Raw genomic sequence first — 18558 nt, forward strand, 5'->3', positions numbered from 1 at the left:
ATCACACAATGAAAGATTTTACCCACTTCTTTACTAATTTGTATGTCTATTATATACTTTTCTCTGCCTTTTTATCTCCTAATTATATTCTTGTTCCTATAAGTGTGTTTTATAAGGAGGATGATCACCTATGGAGGAGAATAGCATCTTACATATGGCGTTTCAGTTCCTTAGATTGCTGAAATCCAAAAATAACATACTAAGATATTTAAAAAATATAATCTGATATACACATTTTTTTCTTGTCAACAAACTTATCTTGGTTATTCCCCTAGAAATAAACAATCTCTTCTATCCCTAACAAATATCTATTATCTTCTACTTTAGACCAATAGGATATTCTATTAAGAAAAGACTACCAGAACAACAATTTTAAATCTTTAATTCCAAGAAGTCTAGTTTAGTACAGCATGGAACTGACAATGGCCACAGAATTTTATGATTTAAAACTTCTACCTCACTGTTGCCACTTCAGATATGAGAATTTGTTCAGAGAAAGGTGCTGACATTACTACATTGCCAAAATTTGAACTATAATGACATATTTCATTACTTAAAATTTGCAAGTCATATGCAGTAGTTTTTTTTTAATCATCTCACTACTATTGTACTGCATTACACTAGCATGTAGCTCATATAATTTAAATTCCAATTTAATTGTTGGTGTTCTATGTTTTGAATTGTCATATTGCTGAAGATAATCTGTTATATTAAAATATTTGATTTAATAAAGTTTTATTAACTTCTTTTGGCAATGTTTCAGTATTCACCTTCTAGTATATTACAAGTGTCATTAAAGATACGATTATTAGTCTTTGCCTTTTTCTTCAAATTTTTCCAAAACATTTATATTTCTTAGATACATTTCCCACTCTGCTGTTGTCTTTCACAAGAAAGAGTAATAGAATGATATATAATTTTTTTCAAATGGTAGAATCAGTGAAAGGAAGGAGTGTTCAATTTTCTCACCAATGAGAGCCTTACATAAAGAAAAGCTGGTTCTTAGAATGATCTTAGCTGTTCATGCTAGGTTACATGCATAGTAACCACCTGATATTTCAGTAATTCTTCTGCTAGCTGCATTGCTTTTTGATTGATGTTCCTTACACTGATGATGTTTATCTTTAATTCTGCTAAAGGTAGTTCAAATAGCTGCATTTTGAAGCTCCCCATGCTGTCCTTATGAACATACAAGCAGAACCTTTGAATAACCAGGCAATTCTCCAGCCAGTATGATATGCTGTACATGTGTATGCAGGTTCAGTCAATATAAAGTACAGTTCAGCTAGCAAGTCCTAAATTGCCAGCCATCCTTATTCTTTTATCACACAAGTAATAAAAAATGGGAGAGTGGGTGAGAAGCTCTAGTTGGTTCTCCATCTCTTCTCAATTATGCCAGCTTCAACTGTTAAAACAACCCTCAGGAACTAGTTACAAAATCTCAATTATGTCAGGCTGTCATAATGTCTAGTAATTCCCTGAGAGTATTCACCACAAAACAATGCTTTATCCACAAATATACATGCAGAACAGCTGGACCCTTTTTAAATTTTTTAATGAATGAAGTTTAAAAGATGCTTACCAGATCACTCATTAAAGACACCTAGCAACAAAAAATTGTTCCTCTTACAGCAAAAGTACTCATAATATATCAATTAATGGCTCGAATGTTCTTTCAAATAGACACTTCCAAAAACTGTATTATGATTTATTTTATAATGCACTAATATGTTATTCTTTATTTCTGTTTAAGCATTTCAGTGCCACGTGTGCCTACCATTGTGCCAATTCACTCTTTATACATATAGTAATCTTGACTACTGTTAGAACTCACTGTGCATTAAATTATAATATTGAAAAAAGATAGAGGAAACAAATATAAAGTTCACAAAACATATATTGACAATCTGAAGTCAATTACAAAGTTCTATTATGCACTTTGCAAGTTCATTTCATTAATCTGCAACATTTGAACAGCAAAAATAAGTATAATTAATGAATTTAATTTCACACTGACTTACTAGGTGCCATACTAATTTAGTTGCTATAAGGCACAAAAAACACTTAACAAGTATGGATTTTTTTAAAAAAAAATCTAATATAAAGAGTAAATAAAAATAACAATATGGTAATACAACTAAGAACAAATGCAAACCAATTATGGTTTACCTCAACTGCCAAAAGAAATACAATTTCTTTTATTTTTAACAAGCTACTACACATATAGAATGCATATTAATCAGCCATTAGATTTCAATAAGTATAAAATAAAAATTTTATTACTAAGTCCACAAATGTGATGAACATGGGTGCATATGCGAACACTTTTACTGAATGTAATTTTTTACTAAATTTCAAGTTGTGAAATTTATACAAGACTAAATAAACCACAATTTTAATCACAACATTCATGTGCACTGAATATCAACTAAAGAACTCGAAGTTGCTCAGATAAAACTATGACTAATCAAAACATTGCTTTTTTTTTTTATATAAGCATGAATAACACTGTTTTTTTAAAACAAATTCATATTTGACTAAAATAAAATACTTTTTGTAAAATGTATTTACATACAATTATTACATGAATATTTCATTTACATTTTGCACATCTAAGCTGCAAATTACGTCTTAATAAATTATAAATTAAGAAAGCAAAGTGAAAAAATATTTACAGATCACAATATATACAGATTAATTTATAATAGTTTGAAGTAGTACTACCAACAAAGTAGAAACCATTGTTTTATGAAGTTGGCAATGCTTCCCTGAAAACAGAATAAGATTTCTTTAATCAACATTTCTGAATTATTATTGTAAACAAAGTAAATGAATATAAAATTATAATTAATTGTTCCCTTATTTTTCTTAATAAAGGTATCAGAGAAAGATAAGCAATTAGATGTTGCAACGTTTAAACTTTTTCAAATATTTACTGCTGTATAAAATACATGGAACATCAGTGCATGACACATTTAAGCTATCAAATGAATATCTACTGTAATTGATAACAATGCTGGACTTGATGCGACTTTACAATGCAAGAGATAAACTGTCCAAGGCATGCATTTGTGGGATGACATAAAGCTGATGGTGTTCAAATGTCGTTTACTAGCAATGCTACATAACTTTGCAAGAATGTGCTGGAGATTTGAATAGCAGTAACTTCAAGACAGGGCAACTTGTATATAGAGGCTAATTATTTCACATCAATTGCTTTAGTATCCCATGATGCAATGCACATATCCTTACAGACATGTATAATGAATGAATTATTGGAAGGGCCACTACCCAGAAGTGATACCAAATTTGAAGTAACGAGGAAGTCATATTTCCATATACAAGCAGCCAAAAGGTGTCACATATTACTATTAAAACACTCTGCATTAGAGATAGATGTTGAAAGTTTTTCCACTTGGTTATATCATCATCATCAAATTCCTGACATGTACCCTCAAGGGGTGTACAGAATATTATAATAGTACTACATGAAGAACTTACATCATTACTAACTTCCTATCAACAATTTTCATCCAAATCAATCTGTTATCTGTCAAGACTCCAACATTATCAGATCTTATATCTTCTAAAACACCTTTTACTGTATCAATCCGCCTATATCTTGGTCTTCCTCTGGGTCTTTTTTCCTGCCAGGTTCTCTGCCTTTTAAGCTAGCAGAGAACACTTGTTTTGCTAATCTTTCCTTTCCCATTGTCTAAGTGACCACACCACCTAAGATTAGCTCTGCTAACACATTCCTGCATGCTAACAACATTAAGTTCTTTCTTAATACTCTTATTTTTAATATGATATTCCCACTTATGCCATCTGTTCACGCCTCTAATCTTTCTCAGATCCATAAGCTAAAATTGCTTTGAACACTGTCTTGTATACAGCCAATTTAGTGTTTTGACTAATTTCTCTCTTATTACATATAAATTTAATTAGTTGGCTTACTACCATACAGCTTTATTCATTCTGTTGTCTATTTCTATATTTAATTTACCATCGTCACTAAAAATCGTGCCTAAGTAGCTGAAATGTTTCACTTGTTCTATAGGTTTTCCTTTCATGATGCAGTTGATATTTTCAATGCTTCTACCTATTTTCATTGTCTTTGTCTTGTTATTGCTGATCTTCAATACCAAATGTATTACAACAGTTATTCAATTTAGTTCGGGAATCTTGCAGACTTGAAATGGATTTATTTAGAAGTATAACATCATCTGCATAAAGCAAAGAGCTGCGATCAACATCACCAATTTTGATATCAGGTTTAATACCACTTTCCTTCATAATGTGATCCATACAGATAATAAATAACATAGGAAATAATGTACATCCTTGTCTGACACCAGATATAAACATACAACCATATTCCTGTGTTTAATTCAATTCTAACTGATGACTTACAACTCAAATAAAGACTAAGTATTGCTTAGCCTTTACTTGATATAATGCTACATTGACACCATACAACTGTAGCATTTTGAATAGCTTTTCTCTTGGCATTCTGTCAAATGACTTTTCCAGACGATCTTTGTTATATTCCCATTATTTCTGAACAATTTGTCTTAAAGTGAAAATCTGATCCTGACAGCCTCTGTTTGGCCTGAATCTAGCTTGTTCTTCACCAAGCTTCCCTTCCACAATCCTTCTCAAATGTTTCTTAAGTATACCTATAACAATTTTTTGAAGTAATTACTCAATACATCAAGGATATCTTTTTCTCCAGTTTTCATGTCACCTTATCATCTCTAATTCCTTTTACAGCACCCTTTCCTCCATTTCTGAGCTTCTTCAGTAACCTCCAGAATATCTTGCCACCTTCTTGATATTTATTTTATGTTCTTAGCAAAGTCTTCCAATGACTTTTGTTTAGCTAGTTTTACACAGTGTGTATTTGCCATGATCTTTTGATATGCTTTCTTCTTTTCATTCACTGCCTCTTTAACTTCCTGTGTCCACCATGGAGTTCTGATTTTTCTATCCTTGCAGACAACCTCACAACATGTCTCTCTGGCTGAATCAATCAAGGTTTTCTTCAGGGCTTGCCACTGAATCTCCAAAGTTTGGTTCCTGTTCTCAAACTCTTTCATGTTTTCTTCAATAATGTTTGTGTATTTTAAGTCTACAGTTTACATCTGAGAGCTGCTCAACTTTTATTCGCTTTAAAATTTTCTTACATGTTCTTCTTTTCAATATGAAATTCAATTTTATCCTGCTCAAGACTAAATGGTGATCACTTCCAATTTCAAATCCTCTGTACACTCTAGTATCCTGCACCAGTCAGAAAACATCACTATCAACAATAACACAGTCAATGAGAATTTTTTTATTCCTTGCCTTTTCTCTCCATGTGAATTTTTGCACATTTTTATGTTGATCGTTGTGTTAGTAATAACTAGTCCATGTCCTGAGCAGAAATCTGACAGGTATTTGCCATTATTACCTTTGCACTTATCTCCAAATTTTCCCAAAATATTTTTTATATGTCTGACAATCATTTCCTACTTTGCTATTTAGATCCCCAACAAGGACCAACTTTTATTTTTTCATTGTGTCAGTTGCTTTTTCTAAAGCCTCAAAAAATTCCTCCACTTCTACCTTAGTAGAACCTTCTGTGGGACCATAGGCACAAATAAGTCATTGTCCAGTTCCCCATTCTGATATTTGCCCACATCACTCTGCTTGAGATTGCCTGTCATTCAAGAAGATTAGCCTCGTATTTAGTGTTGAATACAATGGCTACTCCTTCTTTTCCTTGATTGTCATTGCCTGAATATAACATTTTGTATTTATAGCTCAATTTCTTTGCCATTCAGGCTTCTTATATTGAAAGTACTGATCTTGAACTCTGGTGACGTTGAGTTGGAGTGCATTTCAGTATTTGTTCCAATAGCTGACTTATTGCTGTTTGCTCTGGTTCCCTGGCAAAAACAATGAGGGCTTGTTCACCGAGTGATGCCCCAGCCAGCATGAAATTCTGTCTAGTTGTACTATCATTTGAAATTTTGGTTTAAGCCAATGAGAATACAATCTGGTCAGCTAAATCCCAAATTGCCAGCCCATCCCCATTCGTTCGGTATCCAGGTAGATATCTAACAGGGCACACCACGAGAAGGTGAGGATTGGACATTAGGTCAGAACCCCTGGTCGGTTTCCCACATTCCTTTAAAGGCTATGTGGTCTTCACTCAGTTATTACAGCTTTGAACCTTAATCACTTGGTTATATTATAAATAAAGATGGCAAGAAATTATATTTTTGGTGGTTTCATCCTTTATCAAAGTGTAAGCAAACATAATTTGTGCAAGAAGTAACTTCATGACAGAGCAACTCATATACAAATGTCCGTAAGGAGATGTGCATTGCATTACGGGATACTAAGACAAAATTGATGTGGAGTTATTAGCCTCTATATACGAACTGTGCTGTCATGAAGTAACTTCATGACAGCACAACTGGTAGAAAAATATTCAACAAAAAAAAAAAAAATCTGTTTCAGCAAATGTACCAGTGTCATATCATGTCAACAAAGCCTTAGAACAAAACCCTTTGGTCTCTGTTCTCAAGAGATTACTTGATTTCGAAATAGGAAGATGACTATCAAAGTAGTGGGGGTTTTGTCTAAGGACCATTATTGTTTAACTTCTATGCTAATGATGCAAAATTGGGAAGAACTATGAAGAGCAAAGCAAATGGAGTTTTGCAGGAGAATCTCATTAATACCACGGGTGGGACAGGTGAGTGGAGCTATCAGTTTAATGTTGCAAAGTGCAAGGATTTGAAATTTGGTTGTCAAGACTGAGATGCAGAGTATACAATTAATGGAGAAATTTTGAAGGATGTGGAAGAGATGAGAGAATCTAGGAATGATGGTGGAGAGACTCGAGGTTTAGAAGTCACATTGCCTAAAACTGCAAGAAAATCACAATGGATTATGGCAATGATGAGAACCTTGACATGTAGAAGCAAAGAAGCTATGGTTTCCTTGTATAAGAACTTGATCAAGCTGCAGATGGTCTACTATGTGCAGATTTGATCATCACCTGGCTTTCAAGGAAATGAGGATATATTAGAGAGGATCCAGAGAAGATTAAGGTTCACTGTTTCAGGTCTATGGAATGTAGGATATGAGGACAAATTGAGAGGTGTAAAGTAGGGGAGACAAGAGCCCATCCCTCGAAGCTGCATAAGGATGTGAGGAGTAAGGAGTAGGTTATTTGCATGGACAGTGGTTGGTGAGTGAAATGCATTTCCTGAAGGTATGGTGAGTGCAGAAACTATGAATGGATTTTAAGGCATTGGTTGATTTTTTTTCATGAGAGCATTGACCTCATGTGATGTCTTTTGACTCCAAATAGGTCTGATATTAATAATCATAAGCAAAATATTATGTAAATATCACTTTGCTTTATGTGATTATCAACATCAGTTACACATTACTACTGGTAACACATGAACAATTTCTTAGTTCTAGATAAATGCATCGTACATGATACTTACTTAACAACATAAAAGAGAAGATAAGCTGTTCTCTCTCTTTCAAGTAGCACTTCCTTTCCTTCTTTTTTATATACATTATCATCATTGATATTCCACCATGTATTTTCATGCACATTACAAACATCACACAAATAATGGCCACTATCAGTTGATGTCCCTATGTGACTGACTATTGCTAAGAGATGGTAAGAACAAAAGTGGTAATCCTTCTGTAAATTTAATCAAATCATTGTTTATTAGTATTTATGAAGCAATCGGAATGAAAAAAAAAAAAAATTAAATCAAGATACATTTTGTTCTATACAGGATTCAAAACGACTTATTTCAATAAAAATCTAATAAAAAAATTACATACAAATTGCAACTGAATAAACACACACAATGTATGTGTGTGTATGTATATATATTTTATTTACTTCTAAGGTTGAGAAGAAAGAAGAAACTGGTCAACATTATATTGAAACCCTGCACTTACACTTTTCAGGATAGTAAGTAATAGGTTATTCCAAAAGACAGCAGCATAGAGAATGAACAGAGAAAGAAAAATTTGTTCTGCAAGGTTGGAGCTGAATGGATACAATTTTGACGAAGAATGATTGTGAAATAATCTGTAGAAAATGCATGTAAGAAGACCTGTGTGAAGGAATGTTGCAAATCAGTGACAGATGAGTCATTAATGAATGTAATTTTCATCTTTCTATACTGCTACTGCATCAAACATTTTGAGAACAGTTTGGAGTACCACACCAGATGTGAAAATAGTAATTAACAGTTCAACAAATATGCGATTTAGGGTAATTGCATTTTTACAGTTTTCCGCATAGCATGTTAGTTGGACTTTTTTGTTTTGGCAGAATTTTATTTGTTAAATTGGTATATGAGAACTGTCTTAATGATCCAGAAAATCTCAAATGCCGTCTGAAGTGATTTCAAGTTACATCTTTATATACTTTTGAAAATATGCTTTCATTCTTTAGAAGTTTATTTTTTAAGACTATGCCAGCCTGATTGGTTACCATAATATCCTCTCTCCAACCAAAAGGCTGCGAGTTTGAATTCTGCTGTGGTCATGAATGTATATCATTTGGTTTCTGCGAGGTGTTTATTACTACATATTTTTTGTATGCAGTATAGTGTCAATGGGAAGGGATGTATTTCTCATTATGCACAATTTTCTCTCTCATTTATCTCTAATTACACTAATTGTCACTAAATATAGCACATGTTTTACATGTCTCTGAATTATAGTGATATAATAAAACTATTTGTCTTTCTTGTATCTACAGTATGTTGTCTGTTAAGGAGTGGACATTTTTCACTGTACAGGGACATTTTCATTCCAGTCTTTGGCCAGAATAAAGATAGTGAGTAAAAATCTATCCAGACCTGAATAAAAATGAACCTTCTCTGTTTTATAAAAGGGTTGCTGGTGATCTCCAAAAAATACTAGTATATGCAGGATATCGTCAAAAAAAACAACATGTAATGAAGTTAGAATTCTCAAAGGCAGATAATTCTGAATGATCAGAAATTATTTATGTCTAAATTATTATGTTAAAAAAAGTGTAGACTGGTCATTAGTGAATAGAAGAAAATTCTTAGAAAAAAAAACAAAAATAGAAATAAATACACATAACAAATTGTACAATATGATTTGGTGCTCCAATCCACATGCATTCTCGCCACACCCAGATGAATCACCTGCTCAACATTAGTTCATTTGAAAATCCCTTCCCTATAGTTATTTGTTTAGTTACCAATAAAGATAGCATTATTATTGGTAGCTTACAATGGTACAAGGAATAATTACCATGGCAGTCAGTGTTAGAATCATAAGAAGATATCAGGAAATTAGCTTTTCTGTAATAATGCTATCTAAGTGAAATGAGGTGAAAGCAGGGTTGGGCATGAAATTATAATCTTTTTTTAATCCTGTAACCAAGCATGACCAAACAAAAGTCTGCCAATGAATTTTGTGATTGGCTACTTGTATATATTGTTGACATTGTATCAGACTGTCTCAGTACCTCATAATGCACAGCACACCTCCTTTGTGAAGCGTATATTGTTATTTTATAGGAAGAATTAATGAAATGAATAGCGATCTTTTCTCCATGATGAATGGCAATAAACATGTCTATGCATGATTTGTGCAATGGGATGATATTAAGACAGTTTTATGCCAAGTCACTCTATATATAAGTAGCATAGTCATGTAAATACAATTAACTCTCACTATAGCAGTGTTTGCTATAGTGAGAGTCGACGGTATCTCATTTTCAACCTTTTGTTTTGGTAAAAAACACTTCAAGAATTTTTTTGATGTGACATCATCAGCATACATTAGAAACCTAGTCATGAAGATTCTTCAGACTTGTTTGCTCTCACCTGGGCAGAGAGTTATAATCTGTCATGAATAATTGACTTTTGACCAAGTGATAAAACTTGATACAATTTAACATTTGCCCAAATTGGAGCCTGAACACCAGTGCCACCAATGTTTAAACTGTCCAGGGATGAACCTAGTTAGGTATCAGGAATCGTACACTTTTATTCAGTTATCTCAAGAAGAATATCTAAGTCTCCTCTTTCCCCTACCTTCCTTTTCAAGCTTCATCATTTAAAATAATTTAATAAATATAAAAATTATAATTATAATAATTCCACTTGCCATTTCATGTATAAAACTTAGCTACTGTTATGAATGTATTTCTGGTAAGCAGTTGCATAACAATCACACAAATGTAACACATAAGTTATATAGTACAGTTTCATGTTTGAAAAAGCTCTTCTTGATTATCAAAAAGTTTGGAAGTCAAAGGGTTAAATCTGTCTGGTCTACATTTAACAATAAAAGTTGGTTTCAAATAGAATGAAGCCCAAATAAAGGTTCAAACAAGTTAAGATAACATACAAGACAGCAACCCCCCCCCCCATTTTTTCTGCATCCATCTGATGCTGATTCAGTCTTTTAAAACACATTAGTTGTAAAGCAGATGATTATGGAAAAGCTTCTTCTTCTAAGCTTTATTTTCAGTTTCAACTTCTTGTAACTCACAACTCTGACTGCAATGCAAAGAAGTAGGCAACCACCATGTACTCATATATACATTATGGACAAGCTAACAGAGTAGCTTTTAATATGACAACTAAGAATAATCTCAAATACAAATTAACCAAATAAATAACAAAGGATAAACAAAAAAACTTGAGGTTCTCATTACAAAAAACGCTATTATAACAAACTCATTCTCTACAAAAGTCATGACAAAGGAGCAACACAATACAAGGCACTGATAAGACTTCACTTGGACTATTGTGCATAGGTCTGGTCTCCTTGTTTCTGTGATCATTCTGATAGCAGAGAGAGAGAGAGTGTTGATAATAGAATACTGATTATGAAGACAGATTGAGACTTACAAACTTCTGAAAGAGTAATACAGGATTTCAGTGATGGAATTTATTATTTCATGGAGGGTGGGGAAAGGACGAGAGGGCATCCTTGGAAGCTGAGAATGAATGCTGCTAAGAAGAGGTGAGATCTAGATTTTTCTCTCATAGGGTGGTGCATGATTGGAATGGATTGCCATTGGATGTTGTGTGTGCAAGTAGAGTGAATGAATTCAAGAACAAGTTTGATAGCTGGTGTGTGTGTATGTGGCCTCCCTCGATGAGTCCCTGACTCCTTGGAGGTTTATCTTAATAACGATGATGATTCCTACAAATTTGCTGTAGTGTGAGATGACTATCATGCTGGCTAGAGCATTATCCTGTTATGTACATGCTATAATTGTCAGGTTGTCAGTAAACAGTCAGCTAGTGAAACAGTTCCATCAAAAGTGTATAAAGATTTGATTCCCAGTTGTTCTAATAATATTGACATCAAAAAAGCAAAAAGAAAGACCTAGTAGAAATGATTGTCCTATGGACAATCTATCTTTTGACAGATCGATGTATAATTTTGTGTGCCAGCAAGATGGCTGTTTTTCCACAGTCATGAAGAAATGTTAATATCTACTTTCAAAAACATAAGAAATTATTATTACGCAGGTTCTTTGGGAGAATGAAGAATTCATTGAGGGAAGGGGCTCTTCTAAGTCACACATTGTCTAAATACTTATTGATCTTTCCTGAAAAAGATGCACTAACAACCTCCACATGCTCACTAAGTGCCTTGAGAAGAACCTAAACCAGTGGTTCTCAAACTTTTTCAGACTGCAGGACACTTGGTCATGCAAATTTCTGTCGCAGCACACCTGCATTCTTTGCTGAACTTTCATGTCATTAACTGTTTTATAAAAGTTTATATAGTATTTTACAGTTTACACAACATTGACTACAGTACAGTCCTTGATGATGTAATCACTGTCGTATTGCTGGTGGTCGATTAGTGGCATTTTACAGCAAAATATAGCAATGTTACATAAATATTTTAATATTAAGCAGTGAAAGTTTCCATACAAATATAATTGTATAAATAGGCAAAAGTGCCCCAATATATAAAGGAGGCTCAAGAAGAGAGAGAGAGAATGGTAACTATAGCACAGCATTTCTCAAAATTTTTTAGCTTGTGGCACATTGCTTCACCATGTGGGATGTTATGGTACACCTGCACCGTAGGTGGCAGCACTGCGCTACAAGTGTTACCATTACCAAGGTACATTAGGTGAATCATAGTTAGTGGAATGTCTTGAATGCCAGTGGTAGGTATATATATGAGTCAACACTCATCACAAATTCAGTTATGCTGAACTCGAAACAATGAGTCACTGAATATTGGTGGTGTGTTTACTCTGCAATTTGTTGTTTATCAAGCTGCAACATTTTGTGGCCCCGATTTATAATTTTGTTTAATACAGAGAAGTTTTTAGTTAAAAGTCAAGGGTTAAGCAGCCAAAATGAAGAGTCAAGGTACCTTCCCGGGCTGATTGTACATATCACCAGACGGTGATGTGTGCAATTATCACGATTATTATTTAACTTGTGGATTTACATCATCCACTTCCTGAGTATGTTGCATGCAGCGAAAAATTGAGCAATGAAAGTATGGTTCCAAGCAAACTGAAGAGACACTTTAATACACAATCATTTAATAAGTAAATATACAGCCTATTTCAGTTGTTTGTTCTCTTCTGAGGTAAAGCAAGTCAAGTCAGTGGAAAAAATAGCAAAGGTGCAAGCAGCAAGTTATAAGGTGGTTGAAATAATTGCCAGGAACATGGAGCAACATATAACAGCAGAAACCTCCTTGTAAGGAAAGTTAAATCTTGTTAGGAAAGGCTGCCAAGAGGGAGATATCAAATGTACTTCTGTCGAATGATACTATTTCATGCCATATATAAGACATGTCCAAGTAGTCAAAAAAGTATGATGGCAAAAACATTTCACGTCAACTGGATGAGTCGACAGACATAAGCTAAAATGCCAACTACTGAGTTACATAAGATTTTTAAGCGAAGATTCTGTTGTTGAAGAGTTCTCATCATGCATCGAATTATCAGTTATATAAAATGAATCAGACATATATAATTCTATGTCATATCAACAGGAGCCTTGAAACATACTCCAAACAAACCTCAACAAGTATGGCTGTATAAATTTGCCAAAGGGAGACAGTCACCTTAAAACCAAATTAATACCTGCTTTCTCTTTCTGCCCCCCCCCCCCCCAAACATAGATGGTGCCTAATTAGGATTTGAGTCTTTGTGTCGTATGTTACAATTGTTCAAACTAGTCCCATTGTTATACTGGATTGTTGTTGTTGTTGTCTCGCATACTTTGGCAAACTGTTTGTGTGCTCTGAAGATGCTGGGTAGAATAGCAAAATATCAGCAATAAGTTAATAAACAGTTATTTTCTTATCAGTCTGTGTTCTCATCTATACCATTAAAATTAATCAACATGTACGACAAACACATAAGCCTACCCACACATTTGAGTTTCTTCCAAATTTGTTTATTATTACTATTATAATAACAACTCATCAAGGGAAGCTATAAATCATCAATTGTCACATACCATCAGTCACAATTTGATCAGCTCTTACATCTTCTAATACATTCTTAACACTGCATCAATCAATCTATATCTTGATCTTCCATTAGGTCTTTTCTTCATATTGTTGCTTCAAACCATCATTATCTGTTTATATACACCAAAGATGCATCAGATATTGTGAAAATACAACACAATATTTCATGACTGAGTTTTCTAACAACTTTAGTCCAAACTGGTCTTTGCAGTTGACCCTGAACTCACTAGAGCAAACTTGTAAGGACCTCATTAATATTTTGCGATAGTGAATTTAACAATATCTAATATATTAATTTTTAATATTGGCATTCACTCCATAGACTGAATCTTCAGAGTTCTCTGTGAAGAATCAACAATCATTTTTAGTCTACCCTAGGGAGCCACTTCCCACTTTAAATATGCACACACGTATTATGGACCAATTTGAAACACTATTGCAATAATGTAATTTATGACAATTGTGTTTTTGCACATGAATTTTTACACATTGTTCATGCTTAAATACATGGTATTAGTCATGACTAGCCAATGTTCCAAGTAGAAATTTAGCAGACTTTTACTATTTCCTATGTCAATTTCTCAAAATCTTCCAAAAATATCATCATCATCAAATTCCTGACATGAACCCTCAAGGGGTGTACAGGATATGATAATGCAACATGAAGAACTTACATCATTACTAAATTACTATCAACAATTTTCCTCTAAATCAATCTGTTATCTGTTCAGGAAAGACAGAATGAGGGAGGCTGTTCCAAAGAACAAAATTAAATGGAACAAAAATACTTGACAAACCTTGTAGTGCTCAATCATTATAAGCCTCAAGGTCTTCTATAATTGTTCTGGAAAATTAGCCATCATGATCTGATAAATTTTGTGATGGAACAGTCAATGGATGTTGATTTTTTACTGCTCTTGTTATTAGTCATGAAAGAAGAATAAATCATAGTGGCCAATTTTGCAGAACAATTATAGAAGACCTTGAGGATTATAATGATTATGCACTACAAGGTTTGTCAAGTAGAAAAGAGGCATGCAGTGAACTGTTATCAATAAAACTATGAATAAGATTTGAGGTCATTGAGAGAAGATCATTTATAGAGGAGAGGGGGGGAAAAGAAAACAAGCAAGAATATTGAGCCCTGGGATACTTCTATATTGGTAGAAAAATCCAAAAAATCATCTATCAAGACACAGTGAGCAGACAAAAGATGATGGCAACTTAACCACAACCCAATCAAATGCAAATTGTGTCAAGAGAAACCACGAGTTTTTCAAGTCTCTCCAAAGCTGAGGGTCTAGAAGATTAGTTATGGTTCGAGTGTAGTAAAAATCCTTACTGCTGGTCACCAACAGATGCGTCTGCTGATGGTGATGATGTTAGCTGCTGGTAACTATCTTTTTTTTTTTGAGAGAGAGAGACTGGATGGTTGTTTGTTGGCTGACTTTTCTAACCTACCTTTTTAAAGTAATGTAGCATATAGCTGGTTATTCTCTCATCATCAAATTCCTGACATGTACCTTCAAGGGGTGTACAGAATATCATGATAGTACTACATGAAGAACTTACATCATTACAAACTTCCTATCAACAATTTTCCTCCAAATCAATCCGTTATCTGTCAAGACTACAACCTCATCAGATCTTATATTTCTATCTTCTAAGGCACTTTTTACTGTATCAATCCACCAATATCTTGGTCTTCCTCTGGGTCTTTTTCCTGACAACATGGCAGAGAACACTTGTTTTGCTCATCTTTCCTCTGCCATTCTATTTAAGTGATCATATCACCCGAAATTAGCTCTGCTAACGCATTCCTGGATGCTGACAATGTCAAGTTCTTTCCTACTATCCTCGTTTTTAATATGATATTGCCATTGATGCCATCTGTTCACGTCTCTAATCTTTCTCAGGACTCTCATATCTGCAATTTCTAGTCTTTGGTTAAGTGTTTTACTTCTGACCCAGCTGTCAGATTCATAAGTTAAAACTGGTTTGAACACAGCTAATTTAGTGTTCCGACTAATTTCTCTCTCATTCCATATGAATTTATTCAGTTGACTTCCTACCATACCAGCTTTGTTGATTCTGTAGTCTATTTCCATATTTAATTTACCATCTTCACTAAAAATCTTGCCTAAGTAGCTGAAATATTTTACTTGTTCTATAGGTTCTCCATTCACAATGTACTTGATATTTTCAATGCTTCTGCCTATTTTCATTGTCTTTGCATTGTTTTGTTGACCTTCATACTATATCTATTACAACAGTTATTCAATTTACTCAGGGATTCTTGAAACTCGTACAGATTTATTTAAAAGTATAACATTATCTGCAAAAAATAAAGAGCTGAGATTAACATCTTCAATTTTAATATCAGATTTAATACCTCTTTCCTTCATAATGTGATCCATATAGATAATGTACATCCTTGTCTGACACCAGATTTAACATTAAACCATCTTCATGTACTTCAATCAATTTTAACTGCTGACTTACACCTCAAATAAAGACTAAGTATTGCTTGATATAATGCCCCACTGACACCATACAACTGTAGTATTTTGAATACCTTCTCTCTTGGCACCTTGTCATATGCCTTTTCCAGATCTACAAAACTTAAATACAGATCTTTGTTATATTCCCATGATTTCTCAACTAATGTCGTAAAGTGAAAATCATATCCTGACAGTCTCTATTTGGTCTGAATCCAGCTTGTTCTTCACCAAGCTTCCCTTCCACAATCCTACTCAACTGTTTCTCAAGTATACTGGCATAAATCTTATGGCGAACACTCAGTAATGAAATGCCACTGCAATTCTCACATTCACTTTTATTTCCCTTTTTATGAGTGTACTATGATATATTATTACAACTCTGTTGACTCCTGCTGGAAAGCCCACTAGCCGACTGATCCTTGCTGGGTCATCTATGAACATTCATCTCCAAAGCAGGGATCAAAGTAATGTAAGACTTGAGGTTACCCCTTTCTAATGTCTACAGGCATACAGTGGCAGGGCACTGAATCTCATGATGGTCTGGAAGACAGGAGAGGTAAAAACATCCAGGAGAGGTAGAGCAAGAATGAAAAGATTATTTAGTACAGCTGGTGGTTTTCAAACTCACACTTGATTAGAAAGCAGATATACTACCTAATAGTCAATTAGGCTGTTGTGTAGAATCTTCTAATTATTGTCATTTAGACCCATTCAAAAATAGTATTCATCTTATTAGCTTTAGCTGCTAACTTATTTTGTAATAGAAAAATTAGCATGCCTTTTTCTAAATAAAATTAAGCTCAGATTTGGAACACACTTTTTTCATGTTTCTCACCAAACATTTCTATAACTAGTCTAATAAATAGTTTAAGGGAGTAAGCTGCAGATATGATTAAGTGAAAAGCTAAAGAATCAGCTTAATAATGAAATCTACTTACCAATGAAACTATACCTTGCCAACAATGAAAAGGACTGGAATTTTCATTTCTTACCTCTTTTTCTGAAGCAGTTAAATCTAAAAAAAAAAAAGTTACCTTACAGTTAAAATGAACCAAACCAAATAAATAGCTAAACCTAATACAAATGATGTAATTGATTCACTGGAATTTAAATTTTTACCCTCTTCATTATAATTTACCTATTGTAAAAATAAAAAATTCTATAATAAACAATTACAGGAAAACATAAAAGATCTTTTTTTAATAAAAAATAAAATTAAGACACACATTACAGGGTACTCGTACAAAAAATGCAGAGAAACGAGTAGCTTTTACTTTTGTGAAGACAACTTCTCCTGATTCACAGGATTGCAATGCTCATTTCTAATTTCTCATTTGTGTGTTCTCTTCTGCATACCCTCAAAAAATGTCTGATTAAGAGAACTTATCAAGGCATGTACAAGATATGACATCCTAATGTAATCAAGATTTCCTGAACAGTCACCTACTACTACCAATTTGCCAGTGTTCTAATTTGATCAGCTCTTACACTGCATTCCTCTAAAGCACTAAGTGCATCACCTCACCTATATCTTGTTCTTTCTATGGGTCCTGCTCCTGTCATTTATGATTCAAATTTGTTTTGCTAATCTTCATGATTGTCCTTTTCTGATATTTCTATTTTTAATAGGGTTCTGTCGCTGATAGAGTGTGTCAAATATAACATGCTGACAATGGGAACCGTAGCGTTTGCATTACAAACCTATTTCGTAAGAAGGATATTTTATGCTGGAATGCAAAACTTCAGATGCACACAAAATCACAAAGGATCAGTGACAGAATAACCTGCTTGTAATTAATCTCAGAATGCAGCAAACATGTATTTCTGAACTCTTATCTGCTTTCAAGTAAATGAAACAAGACAATACATTAGAGGTTATACATATACTGACGATATGGTATTATTGGTGTAATGAAGAACATTCAAATCAATACAAAAAAATGAATAGAATAAAATAAAATAAATAAATAAAAGGGGAAGAATTTTGGGAAGAAGGCAGAATAATCATTTTGTGACAGATTTGCAGTTTAATAAATCAGAATTACAGTGAGACTGATAGTAAACTTAGATCAAACCCAGTGCATTATAAAGCTGTGAAGATATACACAAACAGTCTGGGATACAGAGGACACATTTCACCACATTACCTGAACCAGAAAGGGGGTTTCAAAAAGATAATGCAACAAGAAAGTGCACATGTTATTAGAAAAATTTCTGATGAGAAAAAGGATATTTTTAAATATTAATCTCACATGACAAGATGCAAAACCTACATCCTTGGGGGGATGGTTGCCTTCTTGCTGGATGTGAACTAAAAGTCAAAAAGAAACACCACATATGGAAGGCTGTCCCAAAGACCACATATGAAGGCTTAATGGAGTGAAACCACTGAAAAAAGGATTAAAAATAATTCAAATATTTCATCTGTCATACAGATATCTTCAGGGAATACAATGAAATAGGTCACTCACACACAGGTAATGCAAAACTAATTGAAACAAGCAGAAGAAAGAACAGA

At 33.6% G+C, this 18558-nt stretch overlaps 1 long non-coding RNA gene across 1 annotated transcript; it reads right to left on the reverse strand.

Moving 5' to 3' along the window:
* Positions 1 to 406: 406 nt before the first annotated feature.
* Positions 407 to 17047, reverse strand: LOC150109708 (uncharacterized). Its single transcript, XR_016550032.1, has 3 exons — positions 16979 to 17047; positions 7509 to 7717; positions 407 to 2768 (listed from the first exon to the last, which is right to left on the reverse strand). It is a non-coding gene; the product is annotated as an uncharacterized LOC150109708 (long non-coding RNA).
* Positions 17048 to 18558: the final 1511 nt, after the last annotated feature.

Source organism: Typopeltis vanoorti, chromosome 2 (genome assembly GCF_054136105.1).
Source record: "Typopeltis vanoorti isolate ZY-2024b chromosome 2, IOZ_Tvanoo_1.0, whole genome shotgun sequence".
Lineage (NCBI taxonomy): Eukaryota > Metazoa > Arthropoda > Arachnida > Uropygi > Thelyphonidae > Typopeltis > Typopeltis vanoorti.